The sequence below is a fragment of the Tupaia chinensis genome, unplaced genomic scaffold (genome assembly GCF_000334495.1).
Source record: "Tupaia chinensis unplaced genomic scaffold, TupChi_1.0 Scaffold000275_1, whole genome shotgun sequence".
Lineage (NCBI taxonomy): Eukaryota > Metazoa > Chordata > Mammalia > Scandentia > Tupaiidae > Tupaia > Tupaia belangeri.
This window is the reverse complement of record NW_006159757.1, coordinates 507,144-532,621: the sequence shown is the minus strand read 5'-3', so window position 1 is coordinate 532,621 and position 25,478 is coordinate 507,144. Positions and strand designations below refer to the sequence as shown.

At 40.4% G+C, this 25,478-nt stretch overlaps 1 protein-coding gene and 1 pseudogene across 1 annotated transcript in view; both read right to left on the bottom strand.

Annotated features, from left to right (window-relative positions):
- CCDC3 (coiled-coil domain containing 3) overlaps window positions 1-25,478 on the bottom strand; it is a 198,956-nt gene that overhangs the window by 63,606 nt on the left and 109,872 nt on the right. The window lies entirely within an intron of this gene.
- LOC102474091 (ribosome biogenesis protein BRX1 homolog) lies at window positions 6,584-8,890 on the bottom strand (annotated as a pseudogene).

Sequence of the window (25,478 nt, the reverse complement as noted above, 5' to 3'; positions counted from 1 at the left end):
TGTACAACTCAGTAGAGTTAAGTATATTTACGCTGTTATGCAACCAAGCTCCAGAACTCTCTTCATCCTGCAGAACTGTCATTTTTTAATGTGATAAACTACACAGACCATAACATTTACCATTTTAGCCATTTTTAAGTGTACAGTTCAGTGACGTGGAGTACATTCATGTTGCTACACAACCATTTACCTCCCAGACTGTATCTTTGACTCCCTAAGGATTTCCACTGCATGCTGATTGCTCCAGGAATCTGGTCAGCTGCTACCCTTAAAGACTTCCACTTCTCCAGAAGGTTCTTTTCCTTCATAAAGAGGTGTTGTGCTGTGAATATACAGCCTCCAGACAGGACCTGCCCACAGAACATAAGCTCCAGAGTCACTCCCACTCAGATGGGCTTCCTGGGCCTCCTTACAGACTCAGGTCAGATCTTCCTGTTCAGCGGGGTCAGGAGATGCTGCCTCTGCTGACTCCTGAAGCCTCTTACTATCTCAGGCCCTGCATCCCACCCTTCTTATTCCCCCAAGTTTCTCTGTGTCAGGAGATGCCGTAGAATCACATGCCCTGGGCTAGAATCTACCCAGAGCCTCCCTCAGCAGCTGTGTGTCTTTAGGAAGTTGACCAAACTTCGTAAGTCTATTCTCTCCAAAATAGGATCCCCATTGTCTAACTGTTCAGGGGTGGTGGGGATTAAAACAGTCTGGCTTAGGCAGCCAGGTTGCATGGTGGTTAAGGCAGTTGGATCCCACATGGCTAACTGTGCAGTTTGAGTCCCAGACCCAGCAGCTTGAATAACACACCAGGTGTGTGTGCCTGTGTGCCCAATACCCTGAGAGGGAATGCAGGAAAAGGTATTGCCACCCTGTGGCCATTCCCCTAGGGTAGGGGAGTGCTTTCTCACTTTCCCTCTCTCTGGTGAATGCATGTGCCCTATAGCCAAAACTAAAACAAACTAAACAAACAAAAAAACAGGCTGGCAAGGGGCTAGTCCCTGGAGGGCCATGTCGGATACTGTGGCACTTTATTCTAGAACATCTCCTGGCCTGCTGTCCCCCTCCAGGGCACTCCTTTTTCACTTCCTTCTTTCTCAGCAATATCCTTCCCTACCACCCTCACCACCCCTATTCATTCACTGCCTTTGGTAGGATCCAGAATGTCTAGGTTACCCCAGGGTGTGGCACAGAGTAGAGGCAGCTCACTATTCTCTGACCCTAATGAGCTTCACTTTCTAACCTCTCCCCTTTGGTTGAATCTGGTAGAAAATGTCGACTTAGATGTCACATCTCATAACTGGAAAGTGCGGAAAGAGATACTTCCCCACATGCCAATTACAGCCTCCAAAGGGAGCCTGGGGCCTTCTGGACTCAGAAAAACACTCTTGTTCAGATGCTTGCCAAATGCTCAACATACAAACTTACAACATCCTTTCCTTCCCTCCCTCCTTTGTGACTGAGATAAGAAAGACAATCCCTTGACAGGCTTGAAGAATACATCAGTTATTTTTAAAAGTCAGCCGGGGGAAGGAGACCATCTGTGCTCTGAAAGCCTCAGAACAGAGGAAAGAACCTGAGTAGACAAGACCAGACTGGAATAACCTTCCTCAGACTCCCCATGGGCTCACCATCTGTAAGTGCAATCTTCTAGAAGGGAAAGTCATCTCTGGGTGATGTTCCCCTGCTTGGGGAACACATGCCAGTACACTTGCATTATGTCATGTCTTGGCTTAGAAACCTTCAAAGGCACTTGGAGGCTGCCATGAAATGGCTGGTCCTCACTTATCCCTGCTGCTTTGGCATCAGTGCTTTTTCACAAGGACCCTGTTACAGCCCCACTGAAGTATTCTCACTGCTCCCCACACATACCCCAGACATCACTTCTGAGTCTATTCCTGATGCTTCCTCCCGGCCTGTTCTCCTCACCCCTGCCACTTTAAATGCCATCCTCTCCAAAACCAATCACTGCCTCCTCATCCCTACCACCTTAAATGCCATCCTCTCCAAAACCAATCACTGATGCCACCTTCACAAAGCAGTTTCTAGATCTCTTAGCTGCATGTAATTCACCACCTCTGGCTTCCTATGGCACTTAGAACCTCCCTTTTTGCATTTATCCTGCACAAATTAAAACCAAGTATATTTTAAGTTCTATGGATGGGTTTACCTTTGGGCTAGGCATAGCTATCCTTCATATACTTCACCTCTGTGCCTCTGAGAAGCTCTGTGAAGGCATCATCTGTGTCTGACTTCCATCTTTGTCACTCACCTCCCTGGAACCCGCTGGATACTCAATTAACTTTAGTCTACTAAGTTTTACAGGGCTGGCCCTATACCCTAGTGGTTAAGGGAGCCAGATCCCACATGGCTACTGTGGTTTACATACCAGTCCTGGCAGCTTGAAAAACATGCTGGGCACATGTGCATGCATGCCCAAAATCCTGACAAGATTTAGAAATGGGACCAACCTGTAGCTGGTGATTAAAGGAACTGGATCACAAGTAGCCAACCATGCTGTTGGAATCCTGGACCCAGCAACTTGAAAAACAGGCTGGGAACACATGCCCAAAATCCCAAAAGGGAAAAATGGAGAAGACATTCCAGTATGACCATCCCAACAGGGTATGCCTTCTCCCTCTTCCTATCTCCTCTCTATCTCTGTCTCTCTCTAGTGAGTACACACCCGCTCTGACAATTAAAACAACAAAAAAACTCTACAAGTCAGTAGTGCCACTTTGAGCCTAGACTTTGGGTACTACCTGCTGTCAGGAATATCTTCGCAAAATATTGATGAGGACACCTGAACACAGCGACTCACACACCTCTACAAAGGCTGCACTTTGCATAGAGACCGGGGAGAGTCTCTGTGGGATGATTTTCTCCTTTGGTGGAGTTGGTGTGAAATTCACCTGTGAGTTCAATGTCGTGCCTAGAATGAGACTGGTTTCAGACGCTACAGAATCATCATGGCCTCAATTTCTGCTTTAAGCACCTGCTATCATTAGTATAAGCCATTGCAACCTTATAAATGAAGCTCTCAATTTTTAGGATCTTTCTAGATATCAGAAAGCCATAAGGAGAGGAAGAATTGGGTATTCACAAGTTTGTCTTTGACCCACCTTGCCGTAGACGTGCCTTAAAGCACAAAGATCATTGCACTGGTATGCTGCAACCACTTTTGAGCAGAAAGCAGCTCATTACATTCTTCTGTTATGTTTTAGGAAATTTTATGCCTGTGGGTTGAAAGAGAAATCCTAGAATGCCTTCTGAAGTAAAAATTTGTTGCCAAAATGGAATTTATAGCTGTGTTGCCATGGCAGCCAATCCGTCACGTTTCACGCAGTCTAAGAATATCTAAACCCTGATGAATCTGAGAATAGCCTAAGTGGAACGGTCAGGTGTGATCTCCATGGGGGGCCTGAGGTTAAAATGCATTTCCTACCTCCTAACCCGCTGCTTTTCTATGGAACCCTAAACATCCCTGACTTTTTACTCTGCATGTCATGATGGGGACATGGGCTTTCAAACTTAAGTACCCATGTTGCAGCTCACTTTTTAGTCATGTTCTGTGTGTGCATATGAATGTGTTTGAGCCTTTTGAAAATATGTGGTCAACTTGGGTCTCAAGAGATTGGGGGACAGTAGAGGAGAATAAAAAGGAATAGTGAGAACTGGGTGTGGCAGTAGTGATCAGCCAGCACTGTACTGCAGATGTAGCTTCATGTTTCGAAAGCTGGGCTGCCTCTGGGGCCTGGTGGTTAAGGTCACATAGCCTACCCTACAACTAAAGTCTCAGACCCAGCGACTTGAGAGACATGCTAGGCGCATGTGTGCCCGAAATCCCAACATGGGGGGAGAAATGAAGGAGAAGGGGATTGCGGTGTGACCAGCTTGAGAGACATGCTAGGCGCATATGTACCCAAAATCCCAAAATGGGGGGGACAAATGAAGGAGAAGGGGATTGCGGTGTGACCATGCCCTATGGGGGACAGGAGAATGCTTTCTCTTCTCCTGTCTCTCTCCCATGCCTGTTTTTCTTGCAAGCACCCATGCTATCTGGCAAAAATTAAAACAACAAAACCCCAGAAGTTTCTGTGTGCAGAAGGAGACCAGCACTGTTCAGGCATGAAGGCAGATTTGAGAAGCAGAGACGTCCGAATAAAGCACACAGTCTCAGGAGAGCCTAGCTAGAGAGCAAAAAGCAAGTGAGACTGGTGGATCCCCATCAGAAAGCAGGTGGCGGGGAGGGGATTCTGGGGAAAGGAATGTGCATCAGAGGTGCTGAGAAATTTCCCAGTGGAAACATTGTTGAAGTCCCCAAACTGGGTTGTACTCTTTGCCTCTTTGACTCTATTCAATAGGTAACCAGTCTTAGCCAAAAATAATCAAGATCTCCATTTCTTTTCTTTAAATTCCTTTGTGGACCACTATTCATCTAAAACAATTCCGAAACACAGATCTGTAGGGAACTTTCACCCAGTGGAAGCAAACCTCTGCCACTCCCTCCTCCAACAAGGGCAAGGCTGCCTCTGCCTGCATACCCACGCGCCAGGATACCCAACCACGCCTGGCATTCAATCCATTTTCTATTTTTTTCTCTTTATAAAGTACAACAGTCTTTCCCAGAGGTAAACCCACCACTGTATTTTACATTAATAACAGAATATAACACACATGATTTTAACTCTTGCCTATGGAGTCATACATAATGATTTCCTCTTTTCCAAGGCAGCATGCCGTAGGTTTGTACACAGCATCAGGTCTTCTCTAAGCCCTCTCTATCCCAGGGTGAACAGCCTCAGCTCCCTGGACCACTTCTCACATGATATTTTTCCAGGTACCACATGATCTGACTCCATGTCTCAAGAAATTCTCTCATCCATCCTACTATGGGTCTCAGAACTGAGTACTGTGCTTAAGGGATGGCCTAACCTGCTTTTTACAGCTCAACCTTTGTGTATGAGGGAAGAAAGAGCAATTGAAAAAAGAACTAGGAACTTCCACATGGTCAGCTCACTCAGTGGAACAGGCTTTTCTAGACCACAGTAGCAGAATCTATAGGTACAGTAGGGTATTGAGGTGCTTTGCCCAAGAGGAGATGTTGGTCAGCAGCAGAAGACAGTTGGCCACCTGGTGAAGTGCAGGATACTGTTCAAGTTCTGGGTGGAAACTAAGGGTACCATGGGAAGCAGCAGTTAGTGTAATGGCTATGTCGCTGGACTCCCACATAGTTGACCGCGGTTTGCGTCCCGGACCCAGTGGCTTAAAACTCACGCCGGGCGCATGTGTGTGTGTGCCCAAGATCCCGAGAGGAGAATGAAGGAGAAGGGATTGTGGCGTGACCATCCCTCCTGGGGGGTGATTTCTCGCTTTCTGTCTCTATGTCTCTCTCTGTCTGTCTGGCGAGCACATGCGCCCTATAGTGAAAAAACCTCTCAAAAAAAAAAAAGAAAAGAAAAGAAAAAAGAAACTAGGGTACCAGGTTACATGGAAACAGCTAGATCCATGACATGGACAGGAATACACAGGTAGAGTACAAAGACAGCTGGGATTTAGTGATAATGGGCTGGTCTCTACTCCATGTACTGGATTGTGTATAAGTAATCCTGGGACTAAGAAACTGGCTTAACTCTATAGATACTGTTAGATGAGATACTAAAGCCAGGTGTTTAAAGCCATTTATATATTTTTCAGGTAGGCCAAGAATGGGCTAAAGATGGCAGGCAATAGTGGCCTTTACTGTGAGGGGTGGTGACCGGCAGAGCTGATATAATGACTCTAGGGTGCCTTGTTCATGATGTGTTGGACTTGTGCCCTGGGGAGCGCTATTTTCAATGAATGCGGTATAATAATACCTCCTAGAATTCTACATTTATCTATACTTTCCTTGCTATGTATCCTGTTTTTCTATTAAGGCAGGAACAAAGGACAAATAACAGATGAGACAAATAGAAAACAACTTGAAAGATGGTAGACTAAACCCAACCATTAACTATGAATAGACTAAACAATATAAATGGACAGAGATTATCAAACTGGATACAATCAGCATTTATGCATTGGGTCGTCAGGAAAGTCCTGATGCATTTTTACATCGAAGAACACATTTTGACTGATGTATAGTGATTGAATATATAAAATAATAATAAGAAAAGAAAAACACATCATGACTTTCCCAATGACCTAATATATGGCCTTTATAAGAAATGGACTTTAAATATGCAGATACAAATGGATTGAAAGCAAAAACAAAAAAGTATACAGATGTACCACGCAAAAACACTAAGTATAGGGACCAGCAGATGGTGTAATGGTTACATCACTGGAGTCCCACGTAGTCAACTGCAGTTCGAGTCCTAGACCAGGAGTCTTAAAACTCATGCTGGGTATCTGTGTGTGCACGTCCAAACTCCTGAGAGGAGAATGAAAAAGAAGGGATTGTGGTGTGACCATCCCCTCTGGGAGGTGATTTTTTTGCTTTCTGTCTCTCTGGAGAGCGCACACACCCTATAGTGAAAATCTCTCTTAGAGAAAAAAAAAAACAAAAAACAACAACACTAAGTATGATAAAGCTTGTATAACTATATTGACATCAGGCAAAGTAGATTTCAGGACATAGAGTACTAGAGATCATGAGATAGTTCACCAAAGATCCACTCATCACAAACACGTTACTGTCATATATATCTATACCCCTAAAAACAAAAACACAGGAACTAAATTTAAGGAACATTTTTGTAGCACCAAGGGCGTTAGAAAGGTGAATAAAGTGTGGTTAATACCCCAAACATCTTTCACTTTGTAAAAAAAACACCTATTTTAGGATTTTTAAAGTGGAATGTTAGCATCAAAGAAAGAGGACTCCAAATCTTGGTCTTCATATCAGCTGATGTGATATTACCAGTTCCTGTTTCCCTTCTCTACCCAGCAAAGGACTCTCTTTAAAAAAATATTTTTATTATGGAATTTTCCAAACACAGATTAATATAGAGTACTTCCACATAGCCATCACCAACTACCTACAGCAGTTTCTAACATTTTGATTCTCTTGTTTCATCTGTCCACTGGCCCTTCCTCAACGATTTTTCACTGCTATTTTTTTTTCTTTTTTTGAGTTCTGGTGATATTTAGAAAAAGAAAAAACACTAATATAAGTGTTTTTTTTTAATTTTAAGATTTTTCTTTTTTTTTTTTTTTAATGCTGCACTAATGTCAAATTAAACATAAGATAGCCCTGGAAGATAAAATTATTTATACATTGAATACAGAATAAATACTCACTGATTTGTTTTGGATTCCTACTGATCATCTTCTGTTTCATTTTACTATCCCTTTTGTGAATCCTTTTCTTTCTTTCAAATCAGGTTTGGGCTCTGGTTTTTACCCACTGAATTTCTACTGGTTTTGCCTCAGCTGGTCTAGCAGAAACATCTTCATTGGGATCATGTGGAAGAATAGTCTTTGGTTCTTTATTTCTCACCTCTGCGCATCTTCACGTACTGTTTCTCTTTGTATTTTACAGCTGTGATGAGTCTTTGATACACCAGTGCCTGTTTGGTGACTACTACTGAGGATTTTCATACAAAGTTGGTCCTCTGAAACATCCCTGGAAAATCTTTATGAGGTTTAGGGCAAAATTAGGTCCTACTTCTACAAGAACAGCATCTTCTATGATCTGAAAGTTCCGAAACCGTCTCCTGTTATCCAAAACGGTGAAAGTAAACACATGCTCCACAAATGGTTGACTTTTGGGATGATACCATGGTACTAAAATCTGAATTAGGAGTTCTTTTAATAGAGCATGATGTGACAATTCATCAAAAGCAGGATCAGAAGACAAAGGAGAGGGTCAGCAGTTGGCATAATGGCTATGTCACTGGACTCGCATGTAGTCAACCCTTGTTAGAGTCCCAGACCTGGTGGTTTAAACTCGAGCTGGGCGCGTGTGCGTACGTGTCCAAGATCCTGAGAGGAGAATGGAGGAGAAGGGATTGCGGCATGGCTATCCCCCCGGGGGGGTGATTTCTCGCTTCCTGTCTCTCTCTGTCCTTCTGGCAAGCGCATGCCCCCTATAGCAAAAACCTCTCAAAAAACAAAACAAAACAAACAAACAAAAAAAACGAGAGAGAGAGCGAGAGAGACAAAGGAGGCTGAGAACCTTTTAAACAGCTTCTGGTCAACTTTAGTTCAACTAGAATATAAGTATTTTAAACAAGGAATTTAGCAGATGGTCCATGAGGGGAATTTGAAAGCCACATATAGAGATCTTGTTTTTTTCTTAACTTCAAAACAGATGCATTTATTGCAGTTTTTCATTTCACAGACCTTATTAATCACAAATATTGTATGTTTATGATCCATTTTAGTATCTGCTTTAGAATGATGCATCAGCATCCTCAAGTGCTGCATTAAATGTCTAGTTCTAAAATATATTCCTTTGGGGGCTGGTGGGTGGCATGGTGGTTAAGGGCACTGAACTCCCACATGGCTGACCATGGTTCAACTCCCGAACCAGGCTGCTTGCTTTCTCACTTTCCTTCTCTCTCTGTCGTGCATGCGCTCTGTGTCTCTCTGGTCAAATTAAAATAAATAAATAAATAAATAAATAAAGTTACAAAAATTTAGTCCTCTGGGAGAAAAGATGAGAATTCATTCCTTAGTTTTCCACTTGATCTTGAAAATGGGACCTGGGATACTGTCTCTCTCTTCATCCTCCACCTCTTCTGCCATGAGGTGGTGTTTTGCTGGTATCCCAGCATCTCTCTTTTTCCTTTTCAGCTTCTCCTGCACCCCCAAGCCACCATGCCATTTCCTCTTGGTGGCCAGCATGTTCCCCTCTCCACTTGCGCTCTTAGTCTCTTCACTGCTGTATATATTTTTTTAAGAATTATTTTATTTAACTTTGTTTAATTTTACCAGAGTGGGACAGAATGGCAGGGAGTGAGAATGGAAGCTGCTAGGTCCAGGATGCGAACCACGGTCAGCCATATGGGAGTCCAGCACACTCAACCACCACGCCTACCAGCCCCTTACTGCTGTATTTCTTTTTTTTAAGAATTATTTTATGTAACTCCCTTCCTCCCTCCCTTCCTTCCTTCCATCCACCAGAGAGGGGCAGAGAGAGAGAAAGTGAGAAAGCAAGCCGTCAGGTCTGGGACTCAAACCACAGTTGGTCATACGGGAGTCCACACCACCTTCTGGCCCTTCACTGCTGTATGTTTAAGGAAATCCCAGATATCAGCTAGAAATGCTTTAGTATGCTGTAGGACTTTTGAAAAAAGTGCAACCACCATTCTATTATCAATTTAAAAAGAATAATTGCTCAGTATTCAGTAGTACAACTGCCTCACAGATATGTGTATCTGTTTATCTATATCTATATTTACATATATATGCATGTATGTGTGCCCATAGGGCAAGTGCACTTGCCAATGACGGGGGCGGAGTGGGAGGTGAGAAAGCACTCCCCAGGAGGGATGGCCATGCTGCAATCCCTTCTCCTCCGTTTTCCTCTTAGGCTTTTGGGCATTATGCACATGTGCCTGGTGTGTCCTTCAAAACCAGGACTCGAACCACACTACCGGCCATGTGGGATCCAGCTGCCTTAATACCATGCCACTGACTGCTCCTTTTTTAAATGTTCGGTTTGTACAAATCGTGATTCAAATAAGACCCATATATTGAATTGGTTGTTACAGCTCTTGAGTTTCCTTTATACAATAATAATCCTTTTTTTTTTTTAAAGCCATTGACTTCTTAAGAGAAGCTAGGTCATTTATGCTACAAAATGGCAAAAAGGCTCTTTTTGACTTAACAAAGATCTCTTTTAGAAATGATTGTGATCACTATGCAAATAAAGAATAGCAATATGAAAGCTTAGGAGTTAATTCCCTAATACATACTCTGTCACAGAACAAGGGAGTTGTGTCTCATTTCTCAGTGAATATGCTGAACCTGCTGAGGCCAATAAACCACATCCCATGGACCCCATTAGGAATCATCTGGAGCAGAAACTTTTTCAATTTACTTTCAGGTGAAATTCAATCTGTGCTTTAAAAGCACTAACAAGATGTATAGGTTCTATTAATCTCAAACTATATATACAATCCAGAAAAGGAACTGCCATGGACAAAGGACTTCTGAGGCCCCCGAGGTCTGTGAGAAATAAGCATTGCCAAGTAACTAATTTCTCCTAACCTCAAAGCATGCTGGGGCATTTGGGAGTTGTCAAGGAATGCAGGTGTGCACACCCTGGGCCTCAGCATGTTAAGACACAGCCAAGTAAATGGCATGGCAACACCATTCAAATAAAACAATATAGACATACATAGAGTTTAGAGGAGGCTCTTAGGACAGCTGGGGCCCAAACATGTGAAGTTGCCAGCAAGAACCATTTTCAACTCTTGCTTATACCAAACCCAAACTTTCTTCCCTCTTAGAAAACTTGGAAAGCCAAGATCTTGGGAAGAAGGAGTTTAGGCGCAAGAGAAAATACAATAAAAATAACAAAAGGAAAGAAAGAAAACATGAAGTGATTTCTTTTTTCTCCTCTCCCTCGTTCCCTTCCTTCTTTGATAAAGAGAACACGAGAGGGAGAGACGAGCACCCTGACAGGGTCTTTCTGCCGCAAATCCACCCCAGCTTCAGCCAGCCCCTAGGTTGTGAGCATGTACACACCTAGTGCATTCAGGGAGGTCTCCAGATGCAAACCTGGAACCTTACCATGTAGATTACCATTTCAGAGTGTTGTCTTACCTCTACACCATTGTCCAGCCCCTAAAATGATCTCTCTTTCTCAGCAGTTTTCTGTTAAGTTTTCTTTCAGTTATTTTTTCTTATTTTAAGAGAGATTTTTGCTATAGGGCATGCGAATGTGCCGGAGAGACAGAGAGTGGCAGAAAGCAAGAAATCACCCTCCTCCCAGGGGGCATGGCCATGCTTCAATCCCTTCTCTTCCATTCTTCTCTCAGGATCTTGGGTACTTATGCACACATGCCTAGTGTGAGTTTAAAGCCACCAGGTCCAGGACTTGAACAGCAGCCAACTATGTGAGAGTCCCACAGGGTAACCATTACACCACCTGCTAGTCCCTTTTTAAGTTCTTTTAGGAATTACATTTGACATCCTCAGTAGGATCCATCAGCAAGCTGATGATGTGAACCAATGTCATCATTAGCAATCCATCCTCTTACCGCTGGCACGACTGCACTTAGCCACCAGAGTAGTCTCTTCTATAAAAGAGATTCAGGACCAGCAGGTGGCATAATGGTTACATCGTTGGACTCCCACGTAGTCAAATACAGTTTGAGTCCTAGACCCAGCAGCTTAAAATTCACACTGGGCATGTATGTGTGTGTGCCCAAAATCCTGAGAGGAGAATGGAGGAGAGGAGATTGTGGCATGGCCACCCCTGCTGGGGGTTGCGGGGGGGGATTTCTCATTTTCTGTCTCTCTGGTGAGTGAATGTGCCCTACGGTGAAAATCTCTAAAGAAAAATAAATAATAAAGGAGATTCAATAATTTCATTAAGGTCCTTCTGGAACTCCTTTTAGAGATATGAGGTAGAGTTGTGACCTACATCCAAGTCAACTATCTGTCAGTCTGCGCATTCTGCCTCCTAGCAAGAAAGGATTTTACACAGAGAAGCCCCTGGTGGGGCAGAGTATGAAGTATCGAGGTACTCTGTTCTCTGACCAACATTCCATACCTAAAATGGCAATTGTGAAGAGTCAGTCCTCCTGCAGTTCTGATGTGTCAAGGGGTTCTTGTTCTATTGAAGACACTCATAGTTCTTCAATCTCCAAAGTGAGGGGATAGCTATGTCTCTATCACAGAATCATCATTATTAAAGGCCACCCTCTGACACATACACAGAGGGAGGACGGAGCAGCTTCAGGGCACCTGGTCGACTCACCTGCCTTTAAGGGTCCCTACTAACAGGGACCATCAGACGGAAGAGTGAACTGAAGTTCTCCAGGAGAACAGATCTCCACATTCCTCTGAGTTTTATTTTTTCACCCTGTGATGTTAGAGCCTCTGTCTTTTCTTTAAGGTCACTAAAGAGGAGTCAGAACTGCCTTCTCTTGGGAACTGGCCTCTCTGATGAAGGTCTCACAAAAACAGCTTGTGAGCATTTTGTGAGCTTCCTGCCTCTGCTTCATTAGCCTTGCTCCCCACCCTGCCATAGATTTTCTCTACAGGCACCCTGACAGGGTCTTCCTGCCGCAAATCCACCTCAGCTTCAGTCAAAACCACATGCCAATGACCCCCACAGTGACCTCCTTTCCCTCCTTAACTCCCCAGGCCAATTTTTAACCCTTTTCACCTGGTCCTTCAGGTACAATATGCCTGAAGTCTGAGTCCATCTAAAACAATCCAATACCATTTGATCCTGAGCCAATGACTTTTACTTCCTGAGATTTTTTTTTTTTTAATGTTTAAAATGGAAGCAGTGATGCTGGTCTGATGGAATTGAGGGGACATCAGACATGAAAATGTAAAAGGAAGGTCTTTGAAAATGGTAAAATGCTAGACAAAAGCAAATTAAGAAATTGAAGTGGAGGCAAAGTAATGTGATATTCTGGAAGGCACAATTAGAAAAGCTACGACAAGAAAATTTTTTTATTTTTGATCTGGCCACTGAAATTCTTCTTCGCAATGAGTAGATAAAGGTAAAGAACATTAGAAAGCAGTCTGCAAACAGAAAATGAGGAAGAAATTGTTCATAGTTATGTTGTATTTTAAAGTAAAATTACAGATCACATTTATATATGATAATGGATGATGCTATAATAACTTGAGATTTCCTGTTTGCAGAGTTGGTATAGAAATCCTGATGTCATCCAGCCCAGACTCTAGACACAATTTCAGCCAAAACTATTTTCATCAAACAGGTCTTTAATCTTTTTTTAAAAGATTGCCTGTTGATGAGAACGTGTATGGTATCTTCATCTGAGCTGGTGTGAAGTATATTCATGTTGGGGAAATTTATTTTACCAGCTTTAGTGAGGTACAGCGATTGAATGTGTAAAATAAGTTAAAATTTTAAAAATTACCTATATTTGTGGGCAAAATAACTAGCTTAGAATAGACTAGACCTGTTTATAGGGGAGTATGAATGATATGAAGTTGACCTGGATTGATAATGGTTGAAGATGGGTGTTTTGGAGTATTTGAGAGTTCATTATACTCTTTTATTTATGTATCTGTTTGAAATTTTGTATATATAAGTTTTAAAAAGGGAAAAAAGCTATCTAGGACAGGAGATGGTAAGCTTTCTCTAGGAAATGATAGAACATTTTTCAGTTTCTCTTCTCAGTGATAATAAGTTATTAACTTGCAATGAGCCATCTAAATACTTAAATGTCACAAAAGCAATTTGCAGGCATTTAACAGAGTGGTAAGTGTAATCGGTATCATTTTGATGGAAAAGTGTTGCCTAATTTCTGTTGATTAATATTGTGAACAATGGAAAAATGTTCTCTTCCATAGCTGGAATGAGATTTCCTCTTGATTTGTTAATGTCTCTCTGTATTATTAATAGGAGGTTAATAGAACATTAAGGAAATGAGATGTCATTTTGATATGTGCTGTAGAATAGTCTTCTATTGAATTGACGATTGCCACAGCAGATAGTGGCTGCTACCACTGGGTTAACAGCTGACACACAATTTTGTAGTGCAATGGCTCTCAACTGGGGACAGTCATCCTCCAGGGACATGTGACTGTGTCTGGAGACATCTGAGACTGTTATGCCTTAGGAGATTGCGCCACCAATATTGTGGGTAGAGACCAGGGATGCTACTAAATATCCCACAGTACAGGACAACCTCCAGCAAAGAATCATTTGTCCCTAAATGCTGAGTTTGAGAAACTCCATCTAGAAGGATATCTGGAGGATAGAACAAAGGAGGGGGTTGTAAGAAAGGGGCTTCAGGGACCAGCAGATGGCATATGGTTACGTCACTGGACTCCCAGGTAATCTATTGCAGTTCGAGTCCTGGACCTGGCAGCTTGAAACACACATCAGGCACATGTGCGTGTGTTCCCAAAGTCCCTAGAGGAGAATAGAAGAAAAGGGATTGTGGCATGATCATCCCCTCCTGGGGAATGATTTCTTGCTTTCTTTCTCTCTGTGTCTCTCCAGCAAGTACAAGTACAAGCAAAATCTCTCTTTAAAAAAAAAAAAGGATTTAGTGAGAATAGGGCTTTCATGAGATGTGCCTGTCCCAGGCTCTTCTCCAAATCTCAATCTTGGGACGAGCAGTTAGAGTAATGGTTATGTTGCTGGACTCCCATGTAGTCGGCTGAGGTTTGAGTCCCGGACCCAGATGCTTAAACTCACGCCAGGCATGTGTGCGTGCATGCCCAAGAATTCGAGAGGAGAATGGAGGAGAAGGGATTGCGGTGTGGCCATCTCCCCTGGGGGATGATTTCTTGCTTTTTGTCTCTCTGTCTCTGTCTGTCTGGAGAGTGCACACGCCCTATAGCAAAAAAAAAAAAAAAAAAAAAAAAAGAAAAGAAAAAGAAAACAAACCTCTCTCAATCTTCACAGTGATGGGCACAAATCAGCCTAAAGTTCTGACAAGTATACTGTATTCATGGACCTTGGCGAATGGTGTCTGCACATAAATGAAGCAATAAAACCTGTTTTATAATTAAGTTAGAATGTATGATAGTTATGGTAGGGTGGGACTCAGCCTCTTCTGGGGTCACTTCCTCTCCAACAGAGGATGGAAAGCTAAAAACTACATTTCTCAGACTTCCTTGCAGTGACATTCTGGTTGATTTAGAGTCCACCAATCAGATGCATGCTGAGATCTGAAAGGTGGAAGAAAGGTGGAGGCCATCTTGTGCTGGAGCAACTGTTGTTCCTCAGTTGCCAAAGCATTTGGTTTTTGTAAAGCTGCTTTTAGCCTGAGGTAGTGGCCCTCTTAGTGGCTGGTTCTGTGGTGTTTTGTGAGCCATTCCTTTTTAATCTAAAGCCTATTCCTTTGGCTTTCTAACAATTTTGTAAGACCAAACTTCTCCATATTAAATTATTTTCTGCTTAAAACACTTAGAGAAATTACCATTTCCTGTAACAGAACTGTGACTGGTAACACTAAGAAAGCTAGAAATTCTAAATAACTTGCATTTCAATAATTAGGTCCTGGGACCAGCAGTTGGTGTAATGGCTATGTCTCTGGACTCCCACGTAGTCAACTGCAGTTCAAGTCCCGGACCTGGTGGCTTGAACTCATGCCGGGCACATATGCGTGCATGCCCAAGATCCCGAGAGGAAAATGGAGAAGGGATTGCAGCATGGCCATCCCCCGGAGGAGGGGGGGTGATTTCTCGCTTTCTGTCTCTCTGTCTCTGTCTTTCTGGCAAGCGCACATGCCCTATAGCAAAAAAACCTCTCCAAAATTAAAAAAAAAAAAAAGAATTAGATCTTGTGTGTGTGTTTTTCTGTATAGAGGTTCTTAAATTGGGTATCCACCACCCAAAGAATCTAGGAGTAGAATTCAAAGACTCTGTGAGTTTTGGTAGAAAAATATATTTTTAAAAAAATTAATCATCTTGGGGCCAGTAGGTGGTATGGTGGTTGGGATGCTGGACTTATCCACTGTCTGAGTCTCAGAACTGGCAGCTTGCTTTCTCACTTTTGTTCTCTCTCTGGTAAGAACACACGCCCCATAGCAAAGTGATAATAATAAAATTAAATAATTCTTTTAAAAAGTTCATCTTTATTTTGCAGTCTTAGGTTCACAGCACAGTTGGATACTGCAGAGTCCTACTCTATCCCCATTCCTGCACGTGCACCACCTCCTGCACCATGGATACCCTCACCACAGAGGTGCATTTGTTACTGCTGATGAACCTACATTGACACATCATTCTCATTCAAGCTCATAGTTTACCTTAGGGTTCAGACTTGGTGTTGTACATTCCATGGGTTTTGACAGTGTGTAATGACATATATCCACCATTGTAGTATCATACACAGGTTTTTACTGCCCCTGAAATTCCACTATGCTCTGTAAGTTCATTCTTCCCTAACCCCCTTCCCAGCCCTGGAAACCACTGATCTTTTGATTGTGTGTAAGTTTTATCTTTTCCAGAATGTCATATAGTTGGAATCCTGTAATGCATAGTCTTCCAGATTGGCTTCTCCCACTTAGTAATATGCATTTAACTTTTCTCCATGTCTCTTCACAGCTTGATAGCTCATTTCTTTTTAGCACTGAATAATATCACATTGTCTGTATGTACTACAGTTTATCCATTCACCTACTGTGAGATGTCTTCATAGCTTCCAAATTTTGGCAGTTATAAATAAATCTGCTATAAACACCCTTGTGCAGGTTTTTGCGCAGACATGAACTTTTCAATTCATTAGGTAAATAACAGGGAACACAGTTGATGAATTATATTGTAAGAACATATTTAATTTTGTAAAAAAGAAAAAAAACTCTTCCAAAATGGAGGTACCATTTTACATTCTCACCAACCAACAAATGAGAGTTCTTATTGCTTCTTGACTACTCAAATAGATGTATGGTAGGATTTCAATTGTTTTAATTTGCAACTCCCTGATGACGTTTAATGTTAAACATCTTTTCACATGCTTATTTGCTGTTAGTATGCGTATACTTCAAAACGTTTGTGGAAAATTGGAGTTAGGGGCCAGCAGGTGACATAGTGGTTACAGTGCTGGATTTGTCATGACTGACTGCAGTGCGAGTATCAGATCCAGCTGCTTGAAAATCATGCTGGGCGCAGGTGCATGTGTGTCCAAAATCCCAGAAGAGAATGGATAAGAAGGGATTATGGCATGGCCATCCCCTGGGGATGGGGTGATTTCTCACTTTCCCTCTCTCTGTCTCTGTTTCTCTCAATTGAGTACATGTGCCCTTTGGCAAAAAAAAAAAAAAAAAAAAAAAAAAAAAAAAAAAAAAAAAAAACTTAAAAAAAAAAAGAAAAAATGTGGAATTAAAGTATGAGTTTATTTTGGTGCAAGAAATATTGAAATCCGTAGTTTGGGGCCAGCAGATGGCATAATGGTTATGTCGCTGGACTCCCATCTAGTTGAGTATGTGCATGCCTGTGTGCCCAAAATCCTGAGAAGAGAATGGAAAAGGGATTGTGGCATGGCCAACTCCCTGGGGATTGATTTCTTGTTTTCTTTCTCTCTGTCTTTCCAATGAGCACACCATGTGCCCTATAGCAAAAATCTCTCTTTAAAAAAAAAAAAACAAAAAAAAACTTATAGTTTTCTTATAATCACTGTAATGACCTTTTTGAAGGCCCCTTACATATCTTCTTCAATTAGTTATCTTTTCAAGTTTTTAGTCCATTTTCTTTTCTTTTTAGTTTTTTTCCCCCGAAGGGCATGTGTGCTTGCTGGAGAGAGAGAAAGGGAAAGTAAGAAGTCACCTCTCCCCAGAGGGGAGGACCATACCACAATCCCTTCACCTCTGTTCTCTTCTTGGGATTTTGGGCACACATGCACACACACCCAGTGTGATTTTTCAATCCGTCAGGTCTGGGGCTCAAACTGCGGTCAGCCATGTGGGAATCCAGTGCCTTAACCACTATGCCACTTGCTTCCCTGCTTTTGTCCATTCTGAAAATCAAGTTTTTCCATTAATGTAATACACCATGTTAATAGAGATTAAAAACCATATGATCATATCAATCAATACCTAAAAATTGATAAAATACAACATCTCTTCACGATTAAGACTCTCAGCAAAATTGGCATAGAAGGGACATTTCTCAACACAACAAAAAAACCATCTATGAAAAAACCCATAGCTAATATCATACTGAGTAGGGAAAAGCTGAAAACTTTTCCACTAAAAACTGGTACAAGGCAAGGCTGTCCACTTTGTCCACTCCTTTCCAACAAAGTGATGGAAGTCCTACCCAATGCAATCAGAAAAGAGATGAACATAACAGGCATTCAAATAGCCAAAGAAGAATTGAAATTATCTTTATTTGCAGATGACATAATGGTATACTTAGAAAACTCAAAGGTTTCCATGAAAACACTTCGCAAAGTAATAAATGAATACAGAAAAGTGTCAGGATACAAGATCAACATCCAAAAACCTATAGCATTCCCATATACAATAAACAAGCTGAATGAAGTATATCTGAAGAACAACATACAGCAATTTAAAGCATTTCTATATATGAACAACAAGCAGATGGAGATAAAACTGAAGAAAGTAATCCCATTTACTATAACCACAAAAAGCATAAGATACCTAGGAATGACTCTAACCAAAGAAATTAAAGACCTCTGCAAGGAAAACTATGAAAATCTAAAACAAGAAATTGAAAATAACACAAAATTAGAAGGACAGCTCATGTTCTTAGACTGGAAGAATGAATATAGTCAAAATGGCAGTTCTACCCAAATTCCTATACATATTTAACATAATCTCAAATTACCAGAGATATTCCTCACAAATCTAGAAAAGACAATGATAGAATTTGTCTGAAATAATAAAAACCCGTATTGCCAAAGCAATATTGTGCAAGAAGAGTGGAGTAGGAGGCATCTCACTGCCTGACCCCCAAATATATTACAAACCTGTGATAATCAAAACAACATGGTATTGGCACAAAAACAGATGTATGGACGAATGGAATAGACTAGAAACCCCAGAAATAAACCCCAAGATATACAGTCAACTGATTTTTGACAAAGGGCACCAGTCACTCCAGTGAGAAAAAGAAACTCCCTTTAGCAAATGGTGCCAGAAAAATTGAGTATCCACTTGCAGAACAATGAATCTGGATTCTTATCTCTCACTATTAACAAAATTCAACTCAAAGTGGATCAAAGATCTAAACCTAAGACCCCAAACTATAAAACTACTAATATAAAACAATGGGGAAACTCTGGGAAACATTGGAGTAGGCAAAGACTTCTTAAATAAGACCCCCCAAAGCACAGTCAATAATCCCAAAAAGAGACCAGTGGGATTACATCAGATGAAGACACAGTAATTAGTGTAAATTGACAATCCTTGGAATGGGAGAATATTTTTACAAACTATGCTCAGACAAGGGACTGATAACCTGAATACACAGGGAATTCAAATGACTTACTCCCCCAAAAATGATCATCCCAATTAAAAGGTAGGAAAGTGAGTCGAATAAACAACTTTATAAGGAAGATATACGAACAGTGAAAAAGCATGTGAAAAAATGCTCAACATCTCTCATCATAACGGACGTGCAAGTCAAAACCACAATGAGATACTACCTTACACCAATCAAAATGGCTAAGATTTAAAACACACACACACACACACACACACACACACACACACACAAATTGGCAAGTGCTGGTGAGGCTATAGTGAAAAGGGAACTCTCCTACCCTGTTGGTGGGAATGTAAATTAGTGCAGCCACTGTGGACACTGTGGAGATCAATATGGAGGTTCCTCAAAGATCTACAAGTAGAACTAACATATGATCCAACAGTTCCAATCCTGAGTATCTACCCAAAGGATAGGAAAATGCTCAGTTGAAAAAGTGCTTATTCATCTATATTTGTTGTTGCATTATTCACAATTGCTATGACATTGAACCAACCCAAATGTCCATGAACAGATGAATGGATTGAAAAAGTATGGCACATATACTCAATGGACTACTATTCAGTCATAAAAAAATCAAGAAGACCCTGGCATTTGACAGAAAGTTAACTAATATGGAAGATTTACTGCTGAGTGAAGCAAGCCAGTCTATGAAGGAGAGAGACTTAGTACATACTGATTGTCTGCACTCTATGGTGGAAACTGAAATATTAGAAGATTTAGAAGCATGGGAAATAGTTACTGATACTGGAGACAGTGTGGGAAAAGGATAAAAGGATGGGAGATAGGGGAGAGTGAGAGGAAAGGCATCAAGGAGAAAATAGAGAGGGAAGACATTCAGGGTACACAGAAATGGAAGACTGTTGATAATAACATGTATAATACCTTCAACTGGACTGGTGTGGAGTGTATTTATCTTGGGTAATTCATTTAACAAGCTATAGTGATGTACAATGATTGAATGTATAAAATAAATTAGAATAATAAGAAAAACGTTTGAGGTGAAAAAAGTTTGAGCTAAAAAAATAAAATCAGGTTTTTCATTTTCTTTTGTTGAATGTTAGGATTCTATGTATATTTTGGATAACAGGCCTTTATCAGATCTGTCCTTTGCACATATTTTCCCCAGAGTGGCTTGTGTTTCTATTCTCTTGACATCATCTTTTACAGACCTGAAGTTTTTAATTTTAATGAAGTCCAGTTTATCAGATTTCTTTCACGAATCATGCCTTTGGTGGTGTTTCTGAAAAGTCATTGCCATTCCTAAACTTACCTAGCCTTTTCTCTGTTATCTTCTAGTTTTATAGTTTTATGTTTTACATTTAGGTCTATGATCCACTTTAAGCTAATTCCTGTGAAGGATGTAAGTCTGTCTAGATTTATTTTTCTTTCATTTTTGTGTGTGTGGGTGTATGGTTTTTTTGCCTTTGAAATATAATTTTCTTTTTTTTTTCCTTTTTATGTTCAGTCACTGTACTTCTTATAGCATACAGAATGGATTTTCTCAGCATGAATACATTGTATATTAAAGATATTACCATATACATTATCACTAGATTATTTTCCATTATTGTGTTCATTAAATGATTTTGCTTCTTTTTTTTAACCCCCATGATTTTTTCCTTCCCACTTCCCCTCATTGTCCATCCTCCTCCTGCACTGTCTCTGCTCTGTACATTTGCTCTCCATGCCTTTATACCTTCCAGTCTTTTATTTTCTGCCTTAAAGTGCAGACATTTTATATATATTAAGAGGAGTCATACAGTGTTTCTCTTTCATAGGCTGTCTTACTTCACTCAGCATTAAATCTTCCATATTTGTCCACTTTAAATTAAATGTCAGGGTCTCATTGTTTTGTATGGCTGAGTAGTATTCTGTAGTGTATATGTGCCACACTTTTTCAATCTATTCATCTGTTCTGAGATTTTTAGATTGATTCCATGTTTTAGCAATTTTAGTAATGATGCAATAAACGGATGTGCAAGTACTTTTCTGATTATGTGTATTCCTATCCTTTAGGTAGATATCCAGGAGTAGAATTACTGGATCATATGGTAATTCTACTTGGAGGTTTTTGAGGAATCTCCATGCTGACCTCCACAGTGGCTGTACTAATTTATATTCCCACTAACAGTGTAGGAGAGTTCCCTTTTCACCAAAGTCTTGCCAGCACTTATCATTCTTTATTTTTTTAATCTTAGCCATTCTGACTGGGGTTAGATCATTATCTCATTGTGGTTTTCATTTGCAACTCTCTTATGATAAGTGATGTTGAGCATTTCTTTTTCAATTTTTTTTCTTACTATTCACATGTCTGCTTTACAGTATTGTATGTTCAGCTCATTCCCATTTTATAATTGGATTTTTTTTCCAGGTAAATTACATCAGTTCCCTGTATATTCTGGTTATCAATCTGGTTATCTAAGACATAATTTGCAAATATGTTCTCCTATTCCAAGGGTTGTCTCTTCTAGATTTTTCTTCTTTTTTTTTTTTTGCATGTGGTCATCTAGTTGTTCCCATGCTGTTTGTTGAAAGACTATCTTGGGAACCAGCAGTTAGCGTAATGGCTATGTCGCTGGACTCCCACGTAGTCGACTGTGGTTCGCGTCCTGGACCCGGTGGCTTAAAACTCACGCCGGGCGCGTGTGCGTGCGTGCCCAAGATCCCGAGAGGAGAATGAAGGAGAAGGGATTGCGGCGTGACCATCCCCCCTGGGGGGTGATTTCTCGCTTTCTGTCTCTATGTCTCTCTCTGTCTGTCTGGCGAGCGCACGCGCCCTACAGTGAAAATCTCTCCAAAAAAAAAAAAAAAAAAAGAAAGACTATCTTTGCTTCTGTGTATTGTTTTTAATCCTTTGTCAAAGATCAGTTGATCTTTAGGTTCTGTTTCTGGTCTCTTTATTCTGTTTTATTGACTTACTTGACTATTCTTTTGCCCATATCATACTGTCTTAATTGTTGAAACTTTATAGTAAGTCTTAAAGTCAGGTACTGTCAGTCCTCCAACTTTGTCCTCTCCTTCAATGTTGTGTTGGCTATTCTAGGTCTGATCCCTCTCGATATAGAATGGTTTGTCAATAGCCACAAAATAACTTGTGGGGATTTTGCCTGAGATTACATTGGATCAAACTGAGAAGAACTCACATCCTTACAATACTGAATAAGTTTTTGGTATAGGGTGCATACACTCACCAGAGAGACAGAGAAAGAGAGGGAAAGTAGATATCACCTCACAGGGGGAATGGCCACACTGCAATTCCTTCTTCTCCATTCTCCTTTTGGGATTTTGGCATGTGTGCATATGTGCTCATTGTAATTTTCAAGCCAGTAGGTTCGGGACTAGATCTGCTCAGTCAACCGTGTGGGATCTAGCACTTTAACCTTCCTATCACCTGCTGGCTCAATATTAAATCTTTCTATCTGTGAAAATGGAATATTTCTCCATTTATTTAGTTCTTTCATATCTTTTATCAGTTTTGTTATTTTCCTCATACACATTTTGTGCATAGTTTATTAGATCATATCTAAGCGTTTCATTTGGGGGTTGTGCTAATGAAAATTATGTTTTTATATATTGAACTTGTATTTTGCAATACTGTTATGCCTATTATTATTTTTAAAATTTGTTATAGGGTATGTGCACTCACCAGAGAGAGAGAGAGAGAGAGAGAGGAAGTGAGAAAGTACCCCTCCCCGCAGAGTGGATGGACCACAAGACATCCCTTCTCTTCCATTCTCCTCTTGAGATTTTTGAGCAGGCAGGCACATGTGCCTAGCCTGTTTTATAAGCTGCCAGGTCTGGGACTTGAACCATGCAGTTGGCCATGTGGGATCCAGCTGTCTTAACCACCATGGCATTGGCTAGCACATGATTACTTATTAATTCCATGATTTATTTTCTTTTTGGTCTATTCTTTCCAATTTTCTACACATCATCTACAAATAAAGTGGTTGATTTTTTTTTCCTTTTCAATCTGCGTTCCACTGATTTCTTTTCTCATTGCATTAATAACTAAGAATTCTATTTTTTTAATGTGGATCTTTTTTATTTTTTGTCTAAAGTTGTTTTTTAATGTATTTAGTTTTTAGGGTTTTTTAAAAAAATTATTAACATTCATTCACTGTATATCATTACAGTACACAAAATGAGATTTTCCATCCAGAATACACTATATATTGGCTCAACCAAGTATATTACCATATGTGTTATCATCAACAATTTTCCATTTCTTGTTTCTTACAAATTTTGCTTCTTTCCTCTGCCCCCAATTCCCTCTCACCTCTGCCATTTCCCACCCATAGATACACTGTCCCTAGTATCTACAGTTGCTTTCCATGCCCCCCACATTTTTTCATATTTTATTGATTCACTAAAGATCTTACTTAATCTAAATATTTTCAATACCAGGCGCAGTTGATATATACATATCTATGAACACATATGTGACTCCAGGCATAAGCCTCAGTGAGCAGAAAAAATATACTATAAAGTACACCTAGCTAGGTTGATATAGTTTACTGCAGTTATTAAACATCTATTTTTAATGCATTTTAATCTCAAGAAAAATAGTTTCAGTTTTAATAAATTGATCAAAAAATGTTAAGAGAAATTTGCTTAATACTTAAAGTCAGGAGAAAGGTTAGGCTTCATTTCAAATAGTAGGTAGATGAACCTGTCAGTGGTTCAAGAGAAGAGAAAAACCCTTAAATCTGGAAAACAAAGCATGGAAGAAAATCAGCAATGTTCTAGTCAAAAGTCATAAAAATTCTACTTCACCAGTTCAGTCTCCTGAAATTAATCTCTCTTCTATTGAATTTGCAGTGTTATTTTCTTTCCTTTTAAATTTTGGAAGTTAACATTCAACTCTGGACTTCTCCCTACCATTAGGTTGGCCATTTTCTTGGTGGTTTTTTATACTCTGATTTCTGGGTGTCTGACTTTAGTTTTCCTGGTATAGCACTCCCTTCAGCACTTCTAGGAGAGCTGGTCTGGTGCTGATAAATTCTTTCAGGTTTTGTTTATTTGAGAATGTTTTAGTTTATTCTTCCCATATTAAAGATAATCTTGCTGGGTACAGTATTCTTGATTGAAATTGTTTTTCACTTAACACTTTGAATATATGTCCCCATTCTTTCCTTGCTTTCCAATGAGAGTGTCTGACGTTAGCCTGATGGGATATCCTTTGAAAGTAACTTGACATTTCTCTCTTGCCAATTTTAGTATATTGTCTCTGTCTATGGTTTTGATCAATCTGGCTATGATGTGCCTTGGAGAAGATTTTCTTGGGTGGATTCTATGTGGGGTCCTTTGTATATCTTGGGTCTGGGTATTCGAATACCTCTCTAGGTTTAGAAGATTTTCTTCCAGGATTTCATGGAATAAATTATCAATACCCATATTATTTTCTTCACCTTCTAGGATACTGATGATCTGGATGTTTGGGCATTTAAAGTTATCTAATATTACTTGTATATTATTCTCATTTTGGGGGTTATTTTTTCAGTCTTTTCGGTGAATTTATCTAGGTCAGAGTTTCTATCATCTACATCCGACATTTGATTTCTGCATGATCTAATCTGCTTTTAATACTTTCAAGGGAGGTTTAGATTTCCTGTATTACAGCATCTCTAACAATTCCATTTCATTCTTTTTTATGACCTGTATTTCCTCTTTCAGATTGTGTAAGAATTTCCTTACCTCCTGGAACTTGTTGTCTCTTTTCTCTTGCATCTTCTGGAGTTCATTGTCTCTCTTTTCTTGCATCTCTGTTAACTTTGTCACTATGAATATTCTAAATTCTTTATCTGACATTTCCATGAGTTCCCTTGCATTGTCTGCAAATAATGAGTAGTTATGCTTTCCCCTTGGAGGAGAGATATTTTCTTGGCTTCTCATATTTCTTGTGCTTTTGTGATGGTTTCTGGTCATTGGTGGATTATATGTTTTTTCCGAATTTTTGGAGTTAAATCTGAGTGTTCAGAGGCATGCAGGAGGAGGTGATTTGCAGGCTCTAAACAGTACTGTTTTTCTCCCTTTATGCAGCAGATTGCATGGAATATGAGGATTGCTCTGACTAGATCTGGGGTGCAGGGGTGGGGGGTGAAGTCTGGGCAGAGGGTGAAGTCTAGGCTGCTCAGAACTCAATTGGATATGGCTGGTGATTGGCTTATCCTGGCTAGATCTGGGTGGCACAAGGTGAAGTCTGGGCAGAAAACCTTCAGACAGTCTAGTCCCTGAAATGGGCCACCCAGAACTCCAGACTTCTGTTTTAATGGTGGAAAGCAGTGGTGACACAGCCTTCTCTTGTTCCAGATCTTGGTGGGAAAGTTTGGGATTCTCACCATTAAATATGGTACTAGCTAGGTTTTTGTTTTTTGTTTTGTTTT